The sequence below is a fragment of the Malania oleifera genome, chromosome 13 (assembly GCF_029873635.1).
Source record: "Malania oleifera isolate guangnan ecotype guangnan chromosome 13, ASM2987363v1, whole genome shotgun sequence".
Classification (NCBI taxonomy): domain Eukaryota; kingdom Viridiplantae; phylum Streptophyta; class Magnoliopsida; order Santalales; family Ximeniaceae; genus Malania; species Malania oleifera.
The window spans coordinates 72,119,865-72,144,256 of NC_080429.1; the positions used below are offsets into that span (position 1 = coordinate 72,119,865).

The 24,392-nt window shown below is 36.1% G+C and overlaps 1 non-coding gene across 1 annotated transcript; it reads right to left on the reverse strand.

The window, feature by feature from the left end:
* Positions 1-17,962: 17,962 nt before the first annotated feature.
* On the reverse strand, positions 17,963-18,068 carry LOC131146990 (small nucleolar RNA R71). Its single transcript, XR_009134524.1, has one exon. It is a non-coding gene; the product is annotated as a small nucleolar RNA R71 (small nucleolar RNA).
* Positions 18,069-24,392: the final 6,324 nt, after the last annotated feature.

Here is a 24,392-nt window from a genome sequence, read left to right on the forward strand (position 1 = left end):
AGTATTCACGTTGGAATATTCACATTTCAGTGTTCACATTTCAGTATTCACAACTCAGTATTCACATTGCAATATTCATATTTCAGTATATAGTCCATTTCACGTATTTCAACATTTCTCAAGAAAACATATCATCATTTCATATTTCTTCTTTTATTATAGAAAGCATTTCTATATTCATATTTCATATTCCATCACTTCACAGTAAAATACACGTTGGTATAACATAATTGTTAGAATTGGTGTATTCCCAAGAGGGGGGGTGAATTGGAATTTTAAAATTTATCACCTGGGTTGAATTGGATAAATAGCAATATATACACAACCTAGGGTATGCCTATTCAATTTCCAAATGCGTAGATAAATATAATGTGAAAATTAAGTCATACGCATCATTCACCCATAACATACATGTGCGGTAAATATAAAGTGCGGAAATAAAAATGAACACACGATATGTTATCGGGGTTCGGCCAACCGTGCCTACGTCCCCGCCTCAAGCTCGCAAGCTAGAGGATTCCACTAATAGCTCACTTAAGGGTGGAGCGGCACCGTTTACAACCAGGTCAAATTAACACAGGGTTGACCTCAACCTTAACCAGGTCAAATTAACACAGGGCTGACCTCAACCTTAACGAGGTCAATTAGCGGGGCTGACCTCAACCTACACGCCTTAACAGGACGACGCACCTAGCTTTCCTAACCGGGTCTAAGCCAATTTGGGACTATTCCAGGGCTAGTCTCCCTCTTCAGGCCCGTGCCTGGAAATACAATCAAAGTGTATTACAATGAACTGGTACAGTGATTGTGCCTTTAAGTAAAGCAGATATGTACCCAAATTCGCACAATAATATACACCACAAATATGAAATAATTTGTAAGCTCAATGTGGTCAATATGGTTCAACTCTCAAAGTATATTCTATCAGTGTAATGTGTACGTGAGAGTGTCGAACTAACAGTCTTTGTATCACAATATATGTTCAATAAATAGGTTCACACAAAGATGTCAAGTCTTGTATATTTCGATCATTTAGATATTTCAAGCATGTAAGTATTAAACGATGTATATGCTTGATTTGCAAAAGACGTGTAATCTTTGTATTCAGCAAATGATATATGAGTGAAAGAATGTTGCAACAAAGATCACAATCACACATGCAAATATCTCTTCAAAGTATTTTGCAACATAAAAGTACAATAGATATTTGAAAGTGTTTTGAAAAGTTTTTGCAGACAAAAGCAAATACACTCTTCTCAAGATCTTGCAATGAAGGTGCAAGCTTAGAAGATCTAACAAGGTCTTCTTAGGAAATGCTTTATTAGCAGAAGCCTCCTAAGAATCCTAAGGTTTGGCTCTCAAGAAAATCAAACGAGTAACACAAGGAGAGCAAACCTATTAAGCAAAACACTCAATCAACTTACAAAATATGTAGGCAATGCTAGAAGGCAAGTATGAGTGGTTTGAGTAATAAAATGAGTATTATAGGGTTTTGGTTTTTCAAAGAATTTTTCCCTAATCAAGGTGGCTAATACACCTTAATCTTTGCAAATGAAGGCATATATATAGGCAAGGGAGAAAATATGACCGTTGGGGACCTATAGGGTATTATCAGAAAAGTTTAATGAAGTTTAGTGCATTTTAACCCTGTTTAGAAAAGTATTAACCACGGTAAAAATGGGAGCAACCCGAGAGGTCCGGTCGACCAAAAGTAGCTCGGTCGACCGGGTAATGGCGATTTTTGAAATCTTCGAGTTTCGGTCGACCGAGGCCTTTTTGAACTGCACGGCTCGGTCGACCGAGTTGTTGGGAATTCTCCCGAGGCGCTTCGGTCGACCGAGTTGTTGGAGTACAAAAGTGGTCGGTCGACCGGGGGGTCAAATAGTTGACTCCCAGGTGGTTTGGTCGACCGAGGTCAAATGACCTGTAAGGGGTCGGTCGACCGGGACCGGGTCAAATAGTTGACCCGGACCGGTTTCGGTCGACCGGGCCAATTTGAACTGTTTGGCTCGATCGACCGAAAGTGCACCAAGTGTGCATTTTGGTCCCGAATTGACCCAACTCAATCAATTTTTAAGTGCCTAATAAACATATGTGCATATGTGTGTGTCCTAAGGCCACTTGGGGTCCAATTTTGAAGACACCGAAAAAGTCCGGTGTCGGTCGACCATACACTCTAAGGTCTTTCTATGGTTCGGTTTGAGCTTACAAAGTAAATCATTCATGTGATGTGTGTGAGCTTATTACAAACCGAAAAACCCTAATTACTATTACAGACAATTTCACTGGAAAATATTTCAATTAAGAGTTTATGAAACTGTCTCCAAGCCTTTCTTGCTTTGTGCACATCTTGATCTTGTCATTCTTGATTCCTGCACAAAAACTCAATTACCCATTAGATACAATGAGTATTTGTCATAATCAAAACCGGGCGTGACACGTAAGGTCAACAATAATTCATCATTCTCAATAAAACAATTTTACTTACCTCTTTTCATCATTTTCCATATTTCAAATCTCAAAACATCACAATTTAGTATAAATCATATGCCACACAATTTTATTTGATATTCATATCATAGTAATCTCAGGAAAAATATCATATTCTCATTTTCACATATTTCTCAACTAGTAATTCTAAAAAATAATTGTTATAATTTATTCCCCTTACTTGACTTATTGAGAGGCTTGCTAACAACCCTAAATCCACAGCCGTGGCGCTCGAGACTCAAAACCTTGAAATCACATTTCCCCCAAATTAATCAATTTAACCCCCCTAGAATAATAGTTATTTTAATATTTCCTAGGCCTACACACTCCCAATACTAATTAAACTTTAAAAATAATTAACAGATATATTTCCACTATCCTACCCAAGCCTTGGAGTGGTGCTTAGGAAACCCAAATTAAAAATCTGCTCTGGCTAACATGATGAGGATCAAACCTAAGACCCTGTGGTGATGTCCGATCATCAAATTGGTTGGAGATTTAAGGAAAAATTGAGGAGAGAGAGAGAGATTACCTTACCCTAGGAATGGTGCCTACGTCACTTCTACGACAAATCCACTCCGGTTAAAATATTGGTGGCAGAGAATAGAACCCGCCAGGGTATCTTCTATTTTTTTTATCGGCACCCGTTTGGTTGAGGAAATCAAGGAGAGAGAGAGACATGAGAGATGCTGAGAGAGAGAGAGAGAGAGAGAGAGAGAGAGAGAGAGAGAGAGAGAGAGAGAGAGAGAGAGAGAGAGAGAGAGAGAGATGCTTCTGGGCATGCGCAGACATGAAAATTATGATTTACAATGAATTGAATCCCTAGGTAACTTCCTGAGGATTCTTATGTATATATATATATATATATATATATATGTTTAAATTATATTTTAAAATCCTAATTTTCACTCTACGTGCGTCTAGAAGCATCTCTCTCTCTCTCTCTCTCTCTCTCTCTCTCTCTCTCTCTCTCTCTCTCTCTCTCCTCAGCCAAATGGGTGCCGATTGAAAAATGGAAGATGCCCCTGGGTTCTATTTTCCGTCACTGACATTTTAACCAGAGTGGATTTGTTGTAGGAACGATGTAGGCACCTCTCTTGGGTAAGGTAAGCTCTCTCTTTCTCTCTTTCTCTGTCTCCTCTCAAATTTTCCTTAAATCTCCAACCAAATTGACAATCGAACACCACCATAAGGTCCTAGGTTCGATCCTCATTATGTTAGCCGAAGCAAATTTTTAATTTGGGTTTCCTAGGCACCACTCCAAGGTTAGAGTAGGATAGTGGAAATATATCCGTTAATTATTTTTAAAGTTTAATTAGTATTGGGAGTGTGTGGGCCTAGGAAATATTAAAATAATTATTATTCTAGGGAGTTGAATTGATTAATTTAAGGAAATGTGATTTCAGGATTTTGAGTTCCGAGCTTTGTGGGCGTGGATTTAGGGTTGTTAGCAGACCTCTCAGTAAGTTAGGTAAGGGGAATAAATTGTAACCGTTATTTTTAGGAATTAATAGTTGAGTAATATGTGAAAATGAGAATATGATATTTTGCCTGAGATTACTATGATATGAATATCAAATAAAATTGCGTGGCATATGATTTATACTGAATTGTGATGTTTTGGGATTTCAAATATGGGAAATGATGAAAAGTGGTAAATAAAATTGTTTTCTTGAGAATGATGAATTATGTTATAACAAACGGGTATTTTATTGGGAAGTGATGGAATATCAATATAGAAATGCTTTCTATGATAAAAGAGGAAATATGAAATGTTGATATGTTTTATTTAGAAATGTTGAAATACGTAAAACAAAATATATACTGAAATGTGAATATTATAATGTGAATATTGCAATTTGAATACTGAGTTGTGAATACTAAAATGTGAACACTCAAATGTGAATATTGCAATGTGAATATTGTAATGTGGATAATGGAATGAGAATATTGAATTGTGAAAATGGAAATGTCGAAATGAGAACCCTAATGGACTGGAGTATTTCTAAAAGCATTGTACCATTTCTAGTGGGATGATAAGTGCAACCACATGGTCTTGTGGAGAGTGTGGCGTGCAAGTCGATTGAGCTAGTGAGAAGGGTAGTTTTGCCCCTTGGAGTCTAGACCAAGGTTAGGCAGGCCAATTGTATTACAGACGATGGATTTTATATTTTGATTTCTTATTTTTGATCTAACCGGGTAGGCCAACCGCGGTTTAGATCTAGCCTTCAGGGTCGCATAACCCTAACCATGAGGGAATGCATGGCATGGAGAATATCCTCAGGGCAGCCATAAGTTACAGACAACACATGTATTAGTTACTAAGGACACTCATAAGCTCGATTGTGAAATGAATATGAGAAATAGAAGAGTATGAGTTTAATAACATAAAAAGAACTAGGGTGAAGTAAAACTCTCCTCCTGAGGGCTTACTGAGTAAGGTGAGTGCCCTGATAAGTATCAGTTGTAGTCACACCCGAACTATTTGAGGAAGGTTACGAACGATATCAGAGCAGAGGGGAGCTACAGGTATAGTCGTGTAATCTCCCCTATCCTCAAGAACTTTCGCTGATAAATATGGGTTGCATGTGAATGAATTTGAGAAATAGAATAAGCTTATAAAAGATTGTGTTTTATATCTATATGATTATGAATATGAATTTGTATATTTTTCTCAGATGGTATTATCACTGGAATGAGTATATTATGATATAACGAAACTCATATTGTCGCACACTGTAAATAATTTATTCCGTCTTACTGAGATATGTCTCACCAAAATATCTAATATTTCATGAAACTGTGATAGATCAGGTGATAGAGCTCCATGATAGCGGGGAGTTGGTATCCTGATAGATAGGGTGAGTGTTTTGTTTAGGGATATATGATTTCTAGTGTATATTGTGGGTTTTTGGGAATGTGTATGGTGGTATAGAACTATGGGTATTTGTATTCTGGATGGTTTGTAAATATTGACTTCTACTATTAGGAATGTATTTAATTTAATTTGATTTAATTTTATTTTATTTTATTTATTTATTACATTCACTACATCCTCCTATAATAATTATTTTTGGGGCGTTACAATACAAAATATAATCATTTGTTAATCAACAACAATTGTTAAGACACTTATAAACTGTATTCACACATGTAACATCTTTTATAAGTGAGAGTTCCCGAGAATTGGGGATATTACACGCCCATACATGTAAGGCCCCTTTGCTCTTATACCTTATGTAACTTTACTCATTTAGTTTGGGTGTGGCTACAATTGATACTTATCAGGGCACGCCTTACTCAACAAGCCCTTGGGCAAAGAGTTTACTTCGCCCTAACCACATGAAATACTATAGAATAAAATACATTTAATACTTTGCTATAATTAACTTTCATTTGCAAACTATAACTCACACCTATATAAATATTATTAACTGTAAGTTGTTAATACTTTTGCAACTATGAGTTGTGTACTGTAAATACTTTGCAACTATACTCTGTGAACTATAATCTCTGGAATGTTCTGCTCTGCTCTGTTATACTCTATTTTCATATGCTCTGTTTCCATATACTCTACTTTGTTATACTCTTACAAATATGAATATAAGAACTTACTCTCGAATGGACAAACAACATGCTTCCCCCCCATGACGAGTTGCGCGGCCCGTAGGCTGGACTTAGCCCTGGCCGGCCTGCCACCAGGCTAAGTCAACAACACTTGTATGTCTGCTAGTACGAATGACCATCCCATAGCTAGTCTAGACTCCAGGTGGGAACTCTACACTTCACTAGCCCACTCGGCTATTCAATACCAACACTCTCCCTGAGACGTGTGGTTGCACTAAGCTCTTCATTACTTTAGCTGCGGTACCGAGCGATCTAGGGTCCATTTGAGTTTTTAAACCATACATTGCAATTTAACAATACTCGTGGTCTATATGCCACCATAATTATTTACTATACATGCATTCTTTTCAACCATTCCAGAATATAATATATTATCAACACATTTCCAGTATATTAGTATATCAAACCATAAACTCATAACTTTAATTAAGTAATGAAATTCTTTCTCATGCCACACAATTTGAGTGTTTCTCATAATTATATAAACTATTGGAAAACAGGTCATTTTATACGCAATATCTGTTTTACCGAAAATACAGGTTTAATTATCTCCGCTATTTATTAACTCAAAATATGTATTTAAAGGAAAAACAGAGATAACCAACCCTACTCACTTTAATTCTTTACAAAATACATATAATAAATCAAACCAATAATTTTAACCGGTCAAATCATTAAGAAAATCTACTACAATAATTTAGAAATCAAATACTTTAATTCAATGAGTTCAACTTTAAAATAACAATTATTATAAAATCCCTATGCTTACAAACACCAATTTAATTAACTTATAATAATAATAATAATCCAAAATCCAATTTCCCTATGCCAAAATATTCAGAAACACGTGTATATAATTCATATAATCTTATATTACAATTTAATCGGTTAAATTATAAAAATTCCTGACATAATTTATTCCCCTTACCTTATCTCAGTAGTGGTGCCTATGATGCTTTTATGACAAATCCACTCTGATTAAAATGTTGGTGGTCAAATTTGGAACCTGAGGATATTTTTTGTTTTTCAATCGACATATGTTTGGCTGAGGAAATCGAAGAGAGAGGGGTTGAGGAGAGAGAAAGTACTAGAGAGAGGGATGAGGAATTTTGCTGGGGGCTGAATCGCAATCTCAATTCAATATTTGACTTCCTGAGTGCTTATATGTATCTAATATATATATATATATATATCCATATATTATTTATTTAATTAATTCAATTTAATAATAATTAATTATTAATTGTTATTTTTATTTTATTTATTTTATTTTTGTTTTTATTTTTTCGAGTTACTACAGTACTGAAGCTCTAAAAGGCAACCGACGGTGTCTCGCTCTAGTTATGAATCAGAATATCGGGCATTGGCTCTTACAGCCGTTGAAGTTAAATGGCTACGTCATCTCTTTCGTGATCTTCATGTGCCTTCAGTCTCCTCTCCGGTAATACCTTGTGATAATCAAAGCTCCATTTTTCTTGATGTTAATCCAGTTTCTCATAAACTTTCTAAGCACATTGATTTTGATTATCATTTTGTGAGAGAACTAGTGGCTTCCGAAGACCTACTAACTCGTTATGTCCCTACTAATCTCCAAGTTGTAGAAATGTTCACAAAGAGCCTCGGCAAACATGCTTTCATTTTTTTGCGATCCAAGCTACGCATCCAAGATTCTCAGTCGATAGGCTTGCCGGGTGGGTGGGGTATTACAGTTATGGAAGGATCCAAAAATCACGTCTCCAATAATTCAGCCAATCTCATCATATCAAATGATTTTAGGCAATCTCTTGATTATTGACAATAGCATAGGTGGATTGTTTGACTCTATATTAAATCATCTAACTGTCATGTTGTACAGAATATTATATAAATGCAATATGCATACCACCAAGATCATCACGGTGGTTTCTTATTACCTTCTCAGGACCAAAATATGACATGTCACAAGAGATCAAAAATAATCAATAGGAATGCTTTTGGATTTATCTCTATGAACTAAAGGAGCACATATTAACTCAAATAAAGATAAAGGGGCTTACAAACCCCATAGAATGATTATAGCATTTAGTTCAATAGAAAAGGAGCATTAAAGTGTAAAGGAATCCAACTTAGGGTTGCCCTTATAAAAAGGGAAGATGTGAGCCTGTAAAGGCACATTCATTGTAAGAACAATAGTCATATTATGCACATTCCATGCAAACTCTTATTATGCACATTCCATGCAAACTCGAACTTCAAAGTTGGCTTCTCGAGGCTTCCCAAGTTGCATTTTTTCCTTTTATCATGAATGATGGACACGCTTACACACGAGCACACAATTTGATCTAATTGTGAAGAAATAAAGAGAGAGAAATTCTGAATTCTCATTTATAATAATTCATTACATCAATAGATATTTATAACTAAAATTAATTACATGAGAACAAGAAAAAACAAATTATATAATAGAATTACTAACTGAAAATTAGTTAAGTAACAACAATATTCTTCCTAACTAATTAACTCTCCAACTGTTAACTAACTACATAACTGGCTTAACACTCCCCCTCAAGATGGATGTGATTGAGTATGAACATCAATTACACCCATCTTGGGAAGCAATGAAGTAAAAGAAGAATATCCAAGGGGTTTTGTGAAGATGTTTACCAACTGATTTTGCGAAGGGACTTGTAGTGTCTTGATAATTCCAGCTTGTAATTTCTCCCGAACTATGTGGCAATCTATCTCAATATGCTTTGTTCTCTCATGAAATTTCGGATTAGCAGCTATATGTAGTGCTGCTTGATTGTCACAAAAAATCAAAACTAGCCTTATATGTTCAATCTTTAAATCTTTAAGTAATGAAAGCAGCCAAGTTACTTTATAGATAGTAGTAGCCATGGATCTATATTTTGATTCTGCAGATGATCGAGAAACTGTCTTCTATTTCTTGGATTTCCATGCGATTAAAGAGTTTCCTAGAAAAACACAGTAGCCTGTGACTGGTCTCCCTGTCTCTATGCAACCTGCCCAATCTGAATCACAAAAAGCCTTTAAATGTATGTCTGATCAAGCTGAAAAGAACAATCCTTGACCAGGAGTTGCTTTGATGTACTTTAGCACTCGATATGCTGCAGTCAAGTGTGGTGCCCTTGGTTTATCCATTAACTGACTTAAAACCTGAACTGCATAGGATATGTCAAGCCTTGTAATAGTTAAATACAACATTCTCCCTAGTAATCTTCTATAGGCAGTGGGATCTTCATGTAAATCCCCTTCTTCCGTAGTTAATTTCATGTTTTGCTCCATAGGAAATTTGACTGCCTTAGAGCCTATATAACCTGAGTCTTTGAGAATATCCAATGCATATTTTCATTGACAGATGGAAATACCTTGTTTAGACCTTGCTACCTCTATCCCCAAGAAGTACTTCAATTCTCCTAGATCTTTAATTTTAAACTTCTTATGTAGAAAATGTGTCAAACTCTTAAATTCCTATAAATCATTCCCTACAAGAATAACATCATCTACATATACTAAGAGAGCAGTATATGATTCACCAGTATCCTTAGTGAAGAGTGAATAATCTGCAAGTGATTGTTTGTAACCAAATTCTGTCAAAGAAGTAGATAATTTCGAGTACCATTGTCATGATGCTTGCTTAAGCCTATAAAGTGACTTGTTGAGCTTGCATACAATGTTCTCCCCCTTGCTAGCAATTCTAGGAGGCACACGCATATAGACTTCCTTATCAAGATCTCCATGAAGGAAGGCATTATTGACATCTAACTGATGAAGGTGCCAACCTTTGATAGCAGCAATGGATAAAATGCATCTAACACTGACCAATTTAGCAATAGGGCTGAAAGTCTCTATGTAATCCAAGCTTGCTTGCTGTGTAAAACCTTTGGCCACAAGTCGTGCTTTGGCCCTTTCAACAGTACCATCAGATTTAAACTTAATCTTGTAAACCCATTTATTATCAATGGCAACTTTCCTAGGAGGTAATTTAGTCAAGATCCAGGTATGATTGTCTTCTAAAGCCTTGATTTCAGCAGCCATAACTTTTCTCCATTCAGGATGTAGAGATGCCTCCTTATAAGATTTTCGTTCAACAAGGTTGGTGACTTAGGACACAAAGGTTTGATGAGCAAGGGAAATATTGGAAATGGATGTGTAAGGAGAAATGTCATGAGGTTAGCCTGGAACTACAATAGTGGCTGAACTGGACTGAGTTGTCAAAGAAGGCAAAGAGCATTGATAATTCTAGAGGTAAGGAGGAGGACGAATCTGTCTTGAAGTCCTTCTCAAAGGAACAGAAGGAATGGAGGCATTAGAAACATTTAGGGAATCAATAGAAACGTTAATCGTGTCTGTTGTGATATTTGGACTATGGGAAGGTAATTCAGAAGTGAATGGTTCTGAAGTGATAATATCAGAAGAATTTTCCTAGTTTGGCAAAATTGGATGAGGAATATTAGAAGAATGATTTTGTGAACATTTTTTAAAAGGAAAAACATGTCCATGAAACACAACATCATGGGATATGAATATCTTTTGAGTGTGTGGATCATATAGTTTATAGCCTTTTACAGAATGAGGATAGCCTACAAATATGCAAGACTTTGTTCTAGGATCAAATTTGGTTCGACTGTGTGAAATAGTAGAGGCAAAACAAAGACAACCAAAAACTCTAAGATGAAAATAGCTAGGAAGTTTATGAAACAACATTTCAAAAGGAGATTTACCATCGAGAATTGGAGTGGGCAACCTGTTAATGAGATAAACTGCAGTTAGAACACACTAACCCCAGAAATGAAGAGGTAAGTTGGAATGAAATCTAAAAGATCTAGCCACAGTAAGAATATGTTGATGCTTTCGTTCAACAACACCACTCTGCTGTGGTGTAGAAATACATGACTTTTGGAGGATAATGCCTTTGGAAATAAAAAAAATCAGGCATGTGAAATTCTGCACCATTATCAGTAGGAATGGTTTGTATAGTAATATGAAACTGAGTTTCAATAAAAGAAACAAAATATTGCACATAATATCTTGCTTGTGCCTTAGATTGCATTAGGTATAGCCAAGTGCATCGGGTATGATCATCTACAATGGTCAGAAAATACTTTGCACCATCAATTGATTTAATAGAAAAGGGACCCCAAATATCACAATGTACAAGTTGAAAAGCTTTTGAAGATTTATTATTGCTATTTGGGAAAGGCAACCTTTGCTGTTTAGCAAGAGGACATATATTACAACGACTAGAATAGGACTTTTTATTTCAGGAACAAATTTATGCAAGAGATCTAGTCTAGATTTGGAGGGATATCCTAATCTATAATTCCAAACATCAAAATTAGAATTATTGACAAACAATGAAACAGGTACAAGAATTAGGCCACGCTTATTGGAAATTGTATTAGAGACTGACATAATTGAATGCTTATTGAGGATATGATATAAACCTACCCTCTCTTCACCCAATTCAATCATCCTTCATGTCTTCAAGTCCTGTATAAAGCAAAATTTGCCATGAAAAATAAGGCAACAGAAAATAGATTTTAGAAGGTTGCTAGCTGAAATTAAGTTGTAGGAAAAATAAGGAACAACAAGAACATCAGTGTGCAGCAAGGTAGGTGTTATACGAATTGTTCCAATGTGTGTGATTGGAACAAGAGCACTGGTAGGTAATTTCACATATGTATTAATGGAAGTTGTTATGGTGGTGAGAGAGTTGACAGAATTTACCATATGATCAGTGGCTCCTGTGTCAATGATCCAAGTGAGACCATTTTGTGTTCAGCCTCGAGTACAAATAGCATATGAGCAAGAAGAAATACCTGTCATTGTGGAGAAAAGATGATCTGCAGAGAAAGGATTTGTACTTTCAAGAAAAGGTCCAATCACTTAAGCAACTAAAGGTTTTGGCTGCATTTCAGGTAAGGGATGCATGATTGCCATGATCTACTTGAGTTGTTCCTGAGTGAATGGAAGCTGCTGCACTTCACCAAATTGCTCAGTATTGGTCACCAAGTTTACTTGATTTGTTGAAGAAACATTGTGCTTGGATCTTGACTTGTACCCTGGAGGATATCCATGTAGCTTGTAACATTTTTCAACTGTGTGTCCTAGAAGTCCACAATGACAACACAAAGGTCTCTCTTTGTTGCCAAAATTCTATCTGTTTCCTTGATTTCCTGTAGCTTTTCCCAGCATAGCTGTTGGTTTAGTAATTATCACTGAACTAATCTCCCTTTGCCTCTCTTCTTACATAAGCAATGCAAATACCTTGTCTATGGGAGGTAAGGGATTGCTAAGAAGGATTTGACTATTAATGTGATTATATGTGTAATGACCCAAAGAATAATGACATTTAAATAATAAAGAGAGAGTGAAATGGAAATAGAAATAGAAGGAGAGGGTCCTCATCGACGAATACAAAGGATTCATCAATGAGGATATAAGAGGAGCTCGTCGACGAGGACAGGTTTCATCGATCGGAAAATACCAAGAGAGGTTCTTGGGGCAGTCTGAAATTCATCGACGAGGGAGGAAGTTCGTCGACGAAATTCCTTAAGGACTCGTCGACGTGATGATGTGTCCCGTCGACGAATTCGACTCTATAAATTGCTAAAACTCATATTTTTGACAAAATTTCAGCGCAAATCACCTCTCTCTCTCTCTCTCTCTCTCTCTCTTTCTCTCTCTCTCTCTCTCTCTCTCTCTCTCTCTCTCTCTCTCTCTAAAACGCACCCCTCTCCTTCTCTCTTCGATCCTGGCCCCGAATCTTGTCGGATCGATGATCTGGAACCACCACGATGCTCCTGGCGAAGTTCTTTGCAAGTCTGCCGGAGCCGATCGTCGGTGGAAGTGGTTTGAAATTCATCCCAAATTCAGGGTAAGGTGTTTTATTTAGAATATACTTTCCCTGTAGTTTTAGGAAATATTGCATGTAGGAAAATATTGATGTTTTTTTCTGGGGGATGTCGTTTTCAGGGTGTTGAGTAGAGAACCCTGCGGGTGTAGGGCCAAAGTTCAGTAGGGGCTTTTCAGAATCTAGGTAGGGGAAATATGCTATGCTAGAAGATTTGAATATATTGATAGAGATTTTACAAACATGCATGTATACCAGTTATTATGTAATTTTACAGAATATGTATTTTTAAAGTATGTGTGGCATGAGTACATACTACCTGATATAGAGTTTTATACAATTTTCTAATATATCGAGTTATACAACATATATAGATATAGTCAGATATTATACAAATATATATATATATATATATGTATGTATATTCACAGTTTTAGTCAGATTATTACATAGATAAATGTGTGTATAACTGTATACAGATGTTTATTCAGAGCAGTATGAATAGTATTTACAGAATGTCATGTTTTCCTAAATGTCATAACACTCAGAGTATACAAATAGTTTATACAGATAGTTTATAAAGACAAATTACACAGTTATAGCATCAAGATGCTATAGTTATTCAGATATCACAGTATTTACAGTACAAAATTATAGTGTTATGGTTATTTTGGAAACATGATGAAAACAATAAAGATATATATATATATATATATATATATATATGTACTTATATAGTATCAGATCCCTATGGAGATATTACAGACAGATACAGTTTACAGAGTACGGTACCGTTGTTATATACAAAATAGAGTGCAATCACATATCTCAGATAGTGTGTAGGTACCGTCAAACTATGCTCGGAGAGGATGCAGATCCCTAGTTCACTAGGTTGAGGGAGCCAGTTTGACGAGGTAGCAGCCAGTCTTGCGCCCAGGAGAGTATGCAGTTTGGCCGGGCTGAGGTAGTGTAGAGTATAGTGAATTATCTGGAGGGCCGACCAAATTAAGTCCCGCCTACAGGCTGCACAATCCTGTCATAAGGGGCCAAATCATGACATACAAAGTCCTAGGGAAAGAGCACATTTATGCATATATATATATTGATTACACGCTTAAATTGCGTAATTAGGTGCTTTAATTCATGCATTAAGAATTATATTTTTTTATTTAAATGCCTAATTACTCTTAATATTCTAACATTGTGTTATATTTATAATATTTGAATTTTATTGAGTAATTTATGAAATTTTGGTATTTTTTATTGCAGGGCAACTATCGGAAGCTAAAAATTAATGGCACTTTGTAAATCTATACATAACTCTCTCATATGACCTCTGATTTAGATGATTTAGGATGCTGTAGAAAGATAATAAAATGCTCTACAATTTTCGTGTTTTGTGTTTTACGAAATACTGACTGCATCAATGTCGAAATTACCATATACTATTTTATAGACTATTTTGACAATTCTCCGTAATTTGGGTGTAACTTTCTCATCTGAACTCCATCGAGACGATTCAAAATTATGGAGAAATATGAGAAAGAGCTCTACAACTTTTTGTGTTTTGAGCTTTGAGAGTTATGAGACGTAGAAGGGTCGGAATTGGGCTTGAAGGTGGAGGACAGATGGTGTGCCTTTGAAAAAAGAAAAAAAAGAAAAAGAAAAAGAAAAAGCGAGATGTGACCCGGCCATGCAGCCGGGTCATCTTAGAATTTTCTGGGTGAGGCGCTGGGTACAAAACAAAAGAAAGGAAAGAAAGGAAAAGAAAGGAAAGAAAGGGGAAGTTGGAAAAGTCAAAGGAGGCATAGGGTTTCTTGGTGGGGAGCTGTGCGCAAGGCAAAAGAGGGGAGGCCGCACCACTTTCTCAAGGAGTCTATTAGGAGGACGAATTTATTTTTGGGGAGTATTCTATAGGGAGAGAAGGAGGCCGCACCCAAGGAGAGTTTACGACATGCAGCAAATTTAAGGCTTTTTGGAATCATAAGGCGGCGTTGTGGTGAATAACAAACACAGCAATGAGGGAGAGTTGGTGGGATGCAGAAATTTCAAATATTTTCGGAACAAGAATGCGGCGGACAATGGCGGTGCTCAGGGTGTTCGCGACGCAGGACAACAGTGCTACAAGTGTTGTTTTTTCCCATACTCTCCAAATAAAAGAACGCATGGTGAAATCTTATATGTTTGATTTAATTTTTGGAATGAATTAAATTTTTGTATTCTAGGAAAACGATATAACCAGTTTCGAACTATGCATGCTCTTTAATGCTAATCTGAAGTAGTTTTCATTAATATTTGTTTGAGTTATTCTGTGCCTAATGCTTTTAATTAACTGGCCATTAATTAAATGATTTTAGTCTTGTGATTTTCTACCGAAAGAGGGGATTATAGGATAGATCTTGAATAATTCAGTATAGGTAAATATTGAGATCGAAAGACTTGTATGAACCTATGTATCATTAAAAATCGAGAGTTTTATTGCATTCTTACGTTATTAATTTGCATAATCTTATGTTAAAAAATAAACAAGAATAGGTTTTGATTGGCTATCGAAAGGGGCTTTTGGAAAAATTAGAGATTTGCTAACAAACAGGGAACACAAATTCGAATTGGCTAAATTAGTAAAGCATAGTGGGAAACTAGGTGAAATCGGTTTCCTAAAAGTTTTCACCATCAGTAATTTGATACGTGGCATCCAGTTTTAAATTCTCCTGAATAGTTTATTTAAAGTAGCTTTGTTTAAATTTCGCAGTCTAAAATTATTAATTTTTCTAAATAAAATCAAGGTTAGTAAAATTTCAGTACTTGGTAAGACATCAATCCCTAAGGACGATACTCTACACATCATTATATTATAAAACTATGATACTGTGGACTTGCAGTTTGCACCGGTCAAGTGGCGTTGTTGTCGGGGATTGAGTTTTTCTTATTTTTTCCAATATCGATACAAAGTAATCTTGGTTTTAATTTAGAAATTTATTTTTATATTTTTATTTATTTATTTTATTTTTATTTTATTTTATTTCATTATTTTTTCTTCTGTATTTCTAGTATGTTTTTTATGTTGGATGTACAGTGCTAGAATACGTGCCATTATTCCTTTTGATCTAGAGATTGAAAGAACGCTTAGAGCACTAACGAAAAAAAGGGTATAAGCCATGGAGAAAGGATAAGATAATGCACAGCCACGCGCCTGAAGGATTATCTACGACCAATTTTGAATGACAACTATTCGGGTATCAGACGCTAGGGGTGAGCAAACGGTCGGTTCGGTCAAATTCAGTTAATTAACCGAAATTTTCGGTTAATGATTTCTGATAACCGAACCGACCGAACAATGGAAGCTCACCGAACCGAACCCAATCGAATTACCTTTTTGGGTAATTCGATTAACCGAATTTAACCGAAATAATTTGAAATTAATTATTAAAAACAGAATATAATTATAACTTTTTTACTAATTCGAGCTTAATTAAGCATCTCATCTATTAATTTTATTAATAAAAAAGATATTTTGGTATTAAACTATAAGAGTAGAATCACTAGAATCATTAATTATCAATTCGGTTAATTCGGTTAATCGAATTGATAATTCATATTAACCGAACCGATAAACGATTAACCGAAAATTGGTAAAATCGTAACCGAACCGAACCGACCCTATTTCTTGACCGAACCGAACCGACCGAAATTGATAGGTTAATTCGGTTAATTCGGGTTTCCCTGAATTATGCTCACCCCTATCAGACGCCAGCCCATTAATGCCAACAATTTTGAGCTCAAACCCGCATTAATCAACATGGTGCAGCAGATCCAATTCAGTGGATCACAACTTGATGATCCCAATATCCATCTGGCGATGTTTCTAGAGATTTTTGATACTGTGAAGATTAGTGGTGTTCCTGAAGACACCATTAGACTGAGATTATTCTCTTTCTCTTTGAGAGACAAAGCAAGAGGTTGGCTACAGTCTCTACAACCAGGTAGTATCACGAGTTGGCAGAACATGTATATATGTATGAAGGCATAAACTAGAAGTAATATAGCAATTTTAGCAGCACACATTAATGCACGCCACAGCACAAAGAATAGCAGAACAATATCAAATTGAACAAATATTAAAATACATCAATGTCCAGTAAAATTAGCTTGGATGCACTATCATTTGAGGTTTATTCCCTCCTTGATCAAGCACAAAAAGAAAAAAAAAACCTTCTTATAACATATGTTTCTTGCCCTAATTACCATGATTTTTGTCTTCCAATACAATCATATGTTTATGCTGCCACATCAGCACAAAAGGCTGGCTAGTTGCACCGACCAAGTTTTTGGTGCCGTTGCCGGGGATTGAGTTTTTGTTATTTTTTCCAATATCGATACAAAGTAATCTTGGTTTTAATTTATAAATTTATTCTTATAATTTTATTTATTTCTTTTCTTTTCTTTTTATTTTATTTTATTTCATTATTTTTTTTTCTGTATTGCTAGTATGTTTTTTATGTTGGATGTGCAAGGCTAGAATACGTGCCATTATTCCTTTTGATCTGGAGATTGAACGAGCGCTTAGAGCACTAACAAAAAAAAGGGTATTAGCCATGGAAAACGGATAAGATAATGTGCAACCACGAGCCCTGAAGGATTATGTACGACCAATTTTGAATGACAACTATTCGGGTATCAGACGCCAGCCCATTAATGCCAACAATTTTGAGCTCAAACCCGCATTAATCAACATGGTGCAACAGGCCCAATTCAGTGGATCACAACTTGATGATCCCAATATCCATCTGGAGATATTTCTAGAGATTTGTGATACTGTGAAGATCAATGGTGTTATTGAAGACACCATTAGACTAAGATTATTCTCTTTCTCTTTGAGGGACAAAGCAAGAGGTTGGCCACAGTCTCTACAACTGGGTAGTATCACAGGTTGGCAGGACATGGCAAAAAAATTTCTAGCTAAATTCTTTCCACCTGCAAAAACGGCTCAACTCAGGAGTGAGATTGGTCAATTCAAGCAACATGATTTTGAATCATTCTATAAAGCATGGGAAAGGTATAAATATTTGATTCGACACTGCCCACAACATGAATTGCCGGATTGGTTGCAAATTTAGATGTTTTACACTGGGTTAAACGGACAAACACAGATTTTAGTTGATGCTACATCTGGGGGAACTCTGATGTCAAAGACACTTGAAGGTGCTACTGCTCTTTTGGAAGAAATGACCTCAAATAACTATCAATGGCCAACTGAAAGAACTATGGCTAAGAAAGTTGCTAGAATTCATGATTTGGAGCCGTTTGCTACACTTTCAGCTCAAGTCGCTTCTCTATCTCATCAAATTTTAGCTTTGACAACCCAGAGGATACCACAAGGTGCAGAATATGTGGCAGCTACAAGTAGGACAGATCTGAGCAATGAAGTGAGTCATGAATAGGTTTAATACATCAACAATCGGAACTATAATTATCGTGGTGATCTTTTGCCACAATATTACCATCCAGGGCTTCGAAATCATGAGAATTTGTCTTATGGAAATACAAGGAATGTGCTGCAACCTCCTCTAGGACTTGATAGTCATCAAGGTGAGAAGAAGATGTCACTTGAGGATGCCATGATATCATTTTTTGAGGAGACAAAAGCAAGGTTTAAAAAGACAGATGCACGATCGGACAACATTGAGACTCATTGCAACAATTTGGGAGCCGCCATGAAGAATCTTGAAATGCAAATTGGGCAATTGGCCATGACCATAAATTTTCAACAAAGACGAACTTTTTCTAGCAACATAGAGGTGAACCCAAAGGAACAATGCAAGGCCATCACACTTAGGAGTGGGAGAGAAATTGAGAAGTCACCATCAAAGGAAATCATGTCCACACCTATAGCTAAAAATAATGGCCAAGGCAAGAATAAAGTGGAAGAAGACGAGATGGTGGATGACACACTAGGAGAGACTGACACGTCACCAACAATTTCATTTCCTGACAATCCTTCTATTCTCTCTACTCCACTTCCTTATCCTTAACGTTTTCAAAAGCAAAAATTAGATAAGCAATTTTCTAAGTTTGTGGATATTTTAAAGAAAATTCATATAAATATTCCTTTTGCAGATGCCTTGGAACAAATGCCAAATTATGTCAAATTCCTAAAGGACGTCATTTCCAAGAAAAGAAAGCTGGAGGAGTTCGAAACAATGAAGCTTACTGAAGAGTGTAGTGCTATTCTTCAAAAAAAAAAAAATTGCCTCAAAAATTAAAAGATCTAGGGACTTTAACTTTGCCTTGCATTATTGGAAATTCATTTTTTGATAAAGTTTTATGTAATCTTGGTGCTAGCATCAATCTTATGCCACTTTCTGTTTGTAGGAAATTGGGACTTGGAGAGATGAAACAAACAACCATTTCTTTGCAACTAGCAGATCGATCCATCAAGTATCTACATGGAATCATAGAAGACATATTGGTAAAGGTGGATAAATTTATTTTTCTTGCTGATTTTGTGGTGTTAGATATGGAGGAAGACCAAGAAGTTCCACTAATTCTTGGCCGACCATTCTTGGCCACTGGAAGGTCTTTAATTGATGTTCAAAAGGGTGAGTTAACATTGAGAGTGGACAAGGAAGAGGTTATGTTCAACATCTACCAAGACATGAGATTCCCATAAGATCCAAGCACTTGCTTTTGCGTAGATGTCATTTAGAAAGGTGTTGAAAAATCCTTTCAAAAAGATGTACCAGCTGATCACCTAGAATGATCCTTGCAGAAGATTACAACACAGCAGCGTGTGGGGAGGCTTGAACCTGAGGTAGCAAGGACGAATTCTATATTCTCTAAAGAAAAGATGCAGCAACCTATATCTCCAGAGTTGAAACAATCCCCTGAGCCTCTTCTCTATGCATTCTCAGGTGATACATATGAAAATGCAAAAATCTACAAAGAGCAAACAAAGAAGTGGCATGAAAAACATATTCTTAGGCGTGAGTTTGCTCCAGGACAACAAGTTCTACTCTTCAACTCACAATTAAAACTCTTCCCAGGGAATATATTCAGAGTTAATGGTCAAAGATTGAAGCATTACTATGGAGAATAAATGGAGAGGAACTGTGCATTTATTCCTCTTAAAGATCCTGGTTGATGAAGATTGAAACGTCTGGCTTGAGACATTAAAACAAGCGCTTATGGGAGGCAGCCCAAAGATTTTTTCTTTTGTTTATTTCTTTTATCTTTATTACTTTATTTATTTATTTGTCTATGTGCTTTTGAATAAATAAGATTTTTGATGCATGCTTATTTGGTACGAGTACAAAGCTAAAAATTTAATTCCTCTACGGATTCACCAATAAGTTAGGGAAGTTTCTTTCTTTTCTTCAATCTTTCTCAATTTTGAAAAACATTGAAAAAAAAAAGTGTGAATATGGATGATTAGGCCATGCGTGACACTACGTATGCCCTTCATATACTTGCATATAACCTAGGAGTACACACTTGGGTCATTTATGTGTAGTTTCTATTTATATGGCTAAACTAGGAATTGTAACTCATTGAAGGTTGATTGGTAGTTCAAATGTGTTAATCTTCTTATATAAACTCTTGTAACTGCATGGTATCTCTTGAGGCTAAAAAAATACACATTCACATGGCTTGTAGCACTTAGGGTTCCTTGTGAACATTGAGAGAGCGCCCGTGGCTACTTTGACACCTTGTGAGGTATTGTTGAGCCATTTATCATTCTTTTGAGTTTTTGACGTCAACTCAGAGTTCATGAAACTCAACTTTCCCTATTTTTTCTATATATTCTTTGTACACTAGTCTTGGTTTTTGAATTGCTAGCCTTGAGGTGACATCTAGTGGGGAGATAAAAACCTAGGTCTTGTAGCCTACTTAAGATGTGAAGGCCGAGCCACCCCTAGAAATAGACTTATTTCATGGATTCTTGTTCTAGCTTAATGCACATGAGTGGTATGAAAACAATAAAAGAAGTGTTATGATTGTCCTAACAGACCATGAAAATAAAGAAATTGAAAAATGAGCTGAAGAAAGAAAAAGAGAACTAGAAATACCCCAATAGAGGTGAAAGATTAATACTTGCTCCACACAACTACAACAAAAGTCAAGGACAAGACATATGTTATCCACATATAAAGACTCTTCACGCACCTAATGTCTCAGATGTATTCACACCTACTTTGTGAATAAGTTGATCTAGGGTGGCCTTGGTTGGATATGGCGAGTAGGTGAGAAGATACTAGGGTGAAGGACCCGACACCTCATAAATAGGCTGGATCCTTTTCAGACTAGTCCACTCCGTACATTTAGCATTTGTTTCTTGCAGTATGTGGGATGTTTGATCATGACACTCCTCCTCATATATGATGAGTGAAACCATCATTTTTGAGTGTTTTTTAGGGTATACCAGTTAGGCTGAGTCAAAACGATAGTTCTTTAGGTGTGCACAGATATCCTGAGTGTAACGAGTCACACACATTACACATGCTTCAAGATTTTGCCTATTTATACTCGAATTTATATGGCTACATTAACTTTGAATTCTGCTCGCTGGTTAATTTTACGTGAGTTTAGTGTTCTTAATGGTTATATAATGATGAGACTTGCATGAATAACTTACTTCGGAGTTGGGTGCATTGTGTATAAATAAACTTGTGTGTAATTTGGTGATATTATTGTATGTGAAGTGGTAGGGTTGTGTTGCATGTGTGTTCATTCATTAAAATTTGTGGGTACCACCCTGAATTGCATTCACGAAATTTGCTAGGGACTAGCAAAACTTTAGTTGGGGGGTGTGATTATGCGCTTAAATTGCATAATTAGGTGCTTTAATTCATGCATTACGAATTATATTTTTTTTATTTAAATACCTAATTACTCTCAATATTATAACATTGTGTTCTATTTATAATATTTGGATTTTATTGAGTAATTTATGAAATTTTGGTATTTTTTAATGTAGGGCAACTATTGGAAGCTAAAAATCGATGGTACTTTGTAATCTGTATGTAACTCTCTCATTAGACCTTTGATTCAGATGATTCAGGATATCGTTGAAAGATATTGCATTTTGTGAAATACTGATTGCATCAAGGTCAAAATCAGATGTGAAGTGACCATATGCTGTTTTATGGACTATTTCAACAATTCTCCGTAATTTGGACGTAACTTTCTCATCTGAACTCCAATCAAGATGATTCAAAATTATGGGGAAATATGAGAAAGTACTCTACAACTTTTGTGTTTTAAACTTTGAGAGTTATGAGCCTTAGGAGGGTTGGAATAGGGCTTGAAGGTAGAGGACAAATGGTGTGCCTTCGAAAAAAGAAAAAGAAAAAAAAGTGAGATGTGACCCGGCCATGCAGCCGGGTCATCTTAGAATTTGCTAGGCGAGGCGCTGGGTACAGAACAAAAGAAAGGAAAGAAAGAAAAGGAAAGAAAATAAAATAAAGGAAAGGAAGAAAGGAAAAGAAAGGAAAGAAAAGGGAAGTTGGAAAATTCAAAGGAGGCATAGGGTTTCTTATTGGGGAGCCGTGCACAAGGCAAAAGAGGGGAGGCCGCACCACTTTTTGGAGGAGTCTTTTGGGAGGATGGTTTTTTTTTTTTTTTGGGAGTATTATATAGGTGACTCACTCGAAAAATGAGCAGCTCGAGAGCTATCCCAAGTATAGGAGTTACGTCGTGTAATATTAAGCCCAAGGGCTAGATCATCTCCTCAAGGAATGCGTTTTAACTTCAAACTTCAGGTTTTTTCAATCGAAACTAAAAAGGGTACTGAACTCGGTTCAAATTCAAGATTTTCAAGTTTTGAGATTTCTTTTAATAATTTAAAAAAACACACTAATTAATTAAAACCCTAATCCTAACATGCACTAAACTAAATAACAAGATCGAAAACACTACGTTAATAACCGAACAAAAATGGAAACACGCGTAATTAAAACATGCAATAATGAAATTACACAAACACGGATATGATAAAACAAAAACACTTTTTTTTTTCTTTTTTTCTATTTTCTTTTTTTTTTATTTCTCAATAAATCAAACATGAACATATTCAAACACAAAAACAAACTAATTCAAGCAACTGAAAAAAAACAACTTTAATAGAAAAATAATAATACTCAAGAAAAAAAAAATCTAAACTCTCTTAAACAATATCAGTTCAACATGAAATTAAACCTAAATTTTACTTGAACAAAATAATCAAAAAACTAACTTTGAAAGAGAATGGAAGAGACTAGAATAACAAAAAAAAAAAATAAAGAGAGAGAGGGTGCAAAAAAGAGGGTTCGGTTGCTGCTATGCCTCGGTTGCTGTTGGTGGAGTTGCAGAGGAAGAAGCCCATGGGTCTACTATGGAGCTGGTTGGTCGAGGAGGTTGCTGCAGAGGAGGAACTGATGTGCTGAGTTACTGGAATTGGAGGGCGTCCGGAGTGGTTGCTGGAAGAGGAGGGCTCGGATTTGCGGCTTCGCTGGTGTAGTAGCAAGGGGCTGCTGCTCGAGAAGGACAGCACTGTGGACTGAGAAGCCGGAGGATGGGAAAAATAGAGCAGGAATAGGGGAAAGAGGAAAAATTAGAGAGGAGAAGAAAGAGCAAGAGAAGTAACAAGAGAGGAAGAAGAAGAGAAGAAGAAGAAGAAGAAAACAAGGGAATGAAGCTGCGAGAGAGAGAGAGAGAGAGAGCCCAAGAAAGCATGCGCTGTGTTTTAAAAAGAAGCACTATGCAGCCCTACCCAGATGGGGAGATCTGACCCAATTGGGTCTGACCCGGCTTTCATGGCCGGGTCACATCACATGACCTCTTGTATATATATTTTTTCATTTTTATCATTCTCTATTCATTGCCAAATTTGACCCTTTTGGAGCCCGTTTCTCATAAAACTTGAAACATGAAAGTTGTAGATAATCCTTTCCTCTTTCTCCATAAATTTGAATCGTCTTGATCAGAGCTTCGATGGAAAGGTTATGCATGAATTACAAAAAGGTGTCGGTTTTGGTTTTCGGGACTTCCTGCTATAAAAAATTATCAAAAATTCGTAAATTGTGCAATAAAGTTCAAGAATCGTAAATATGACACTTTATTAGAATATCGGACATAATTTGACATTTAATTAAAAATATACGTCGTAAAGACCAGATTAAAGTGCCCAATTACGCAATTTTGAAGCGTAATCACACCCCACAACTAACGTTTTGCTAGTCTCTAGCAAAAGACGTGAATGAATTTCAGGGTAGTGCCTACAACTACAAACTCCAGTGATTATGAAATCAATGCACGTGCGACACAACCATACCGTTTCACATACAAAAGTACAACTAAATTTCACACAGGCTTGTTCATATTCAATACACACAACTTCGAAGTATCACTCGTGCAAGTTTCATCATTCAAGATGTCATTCAAG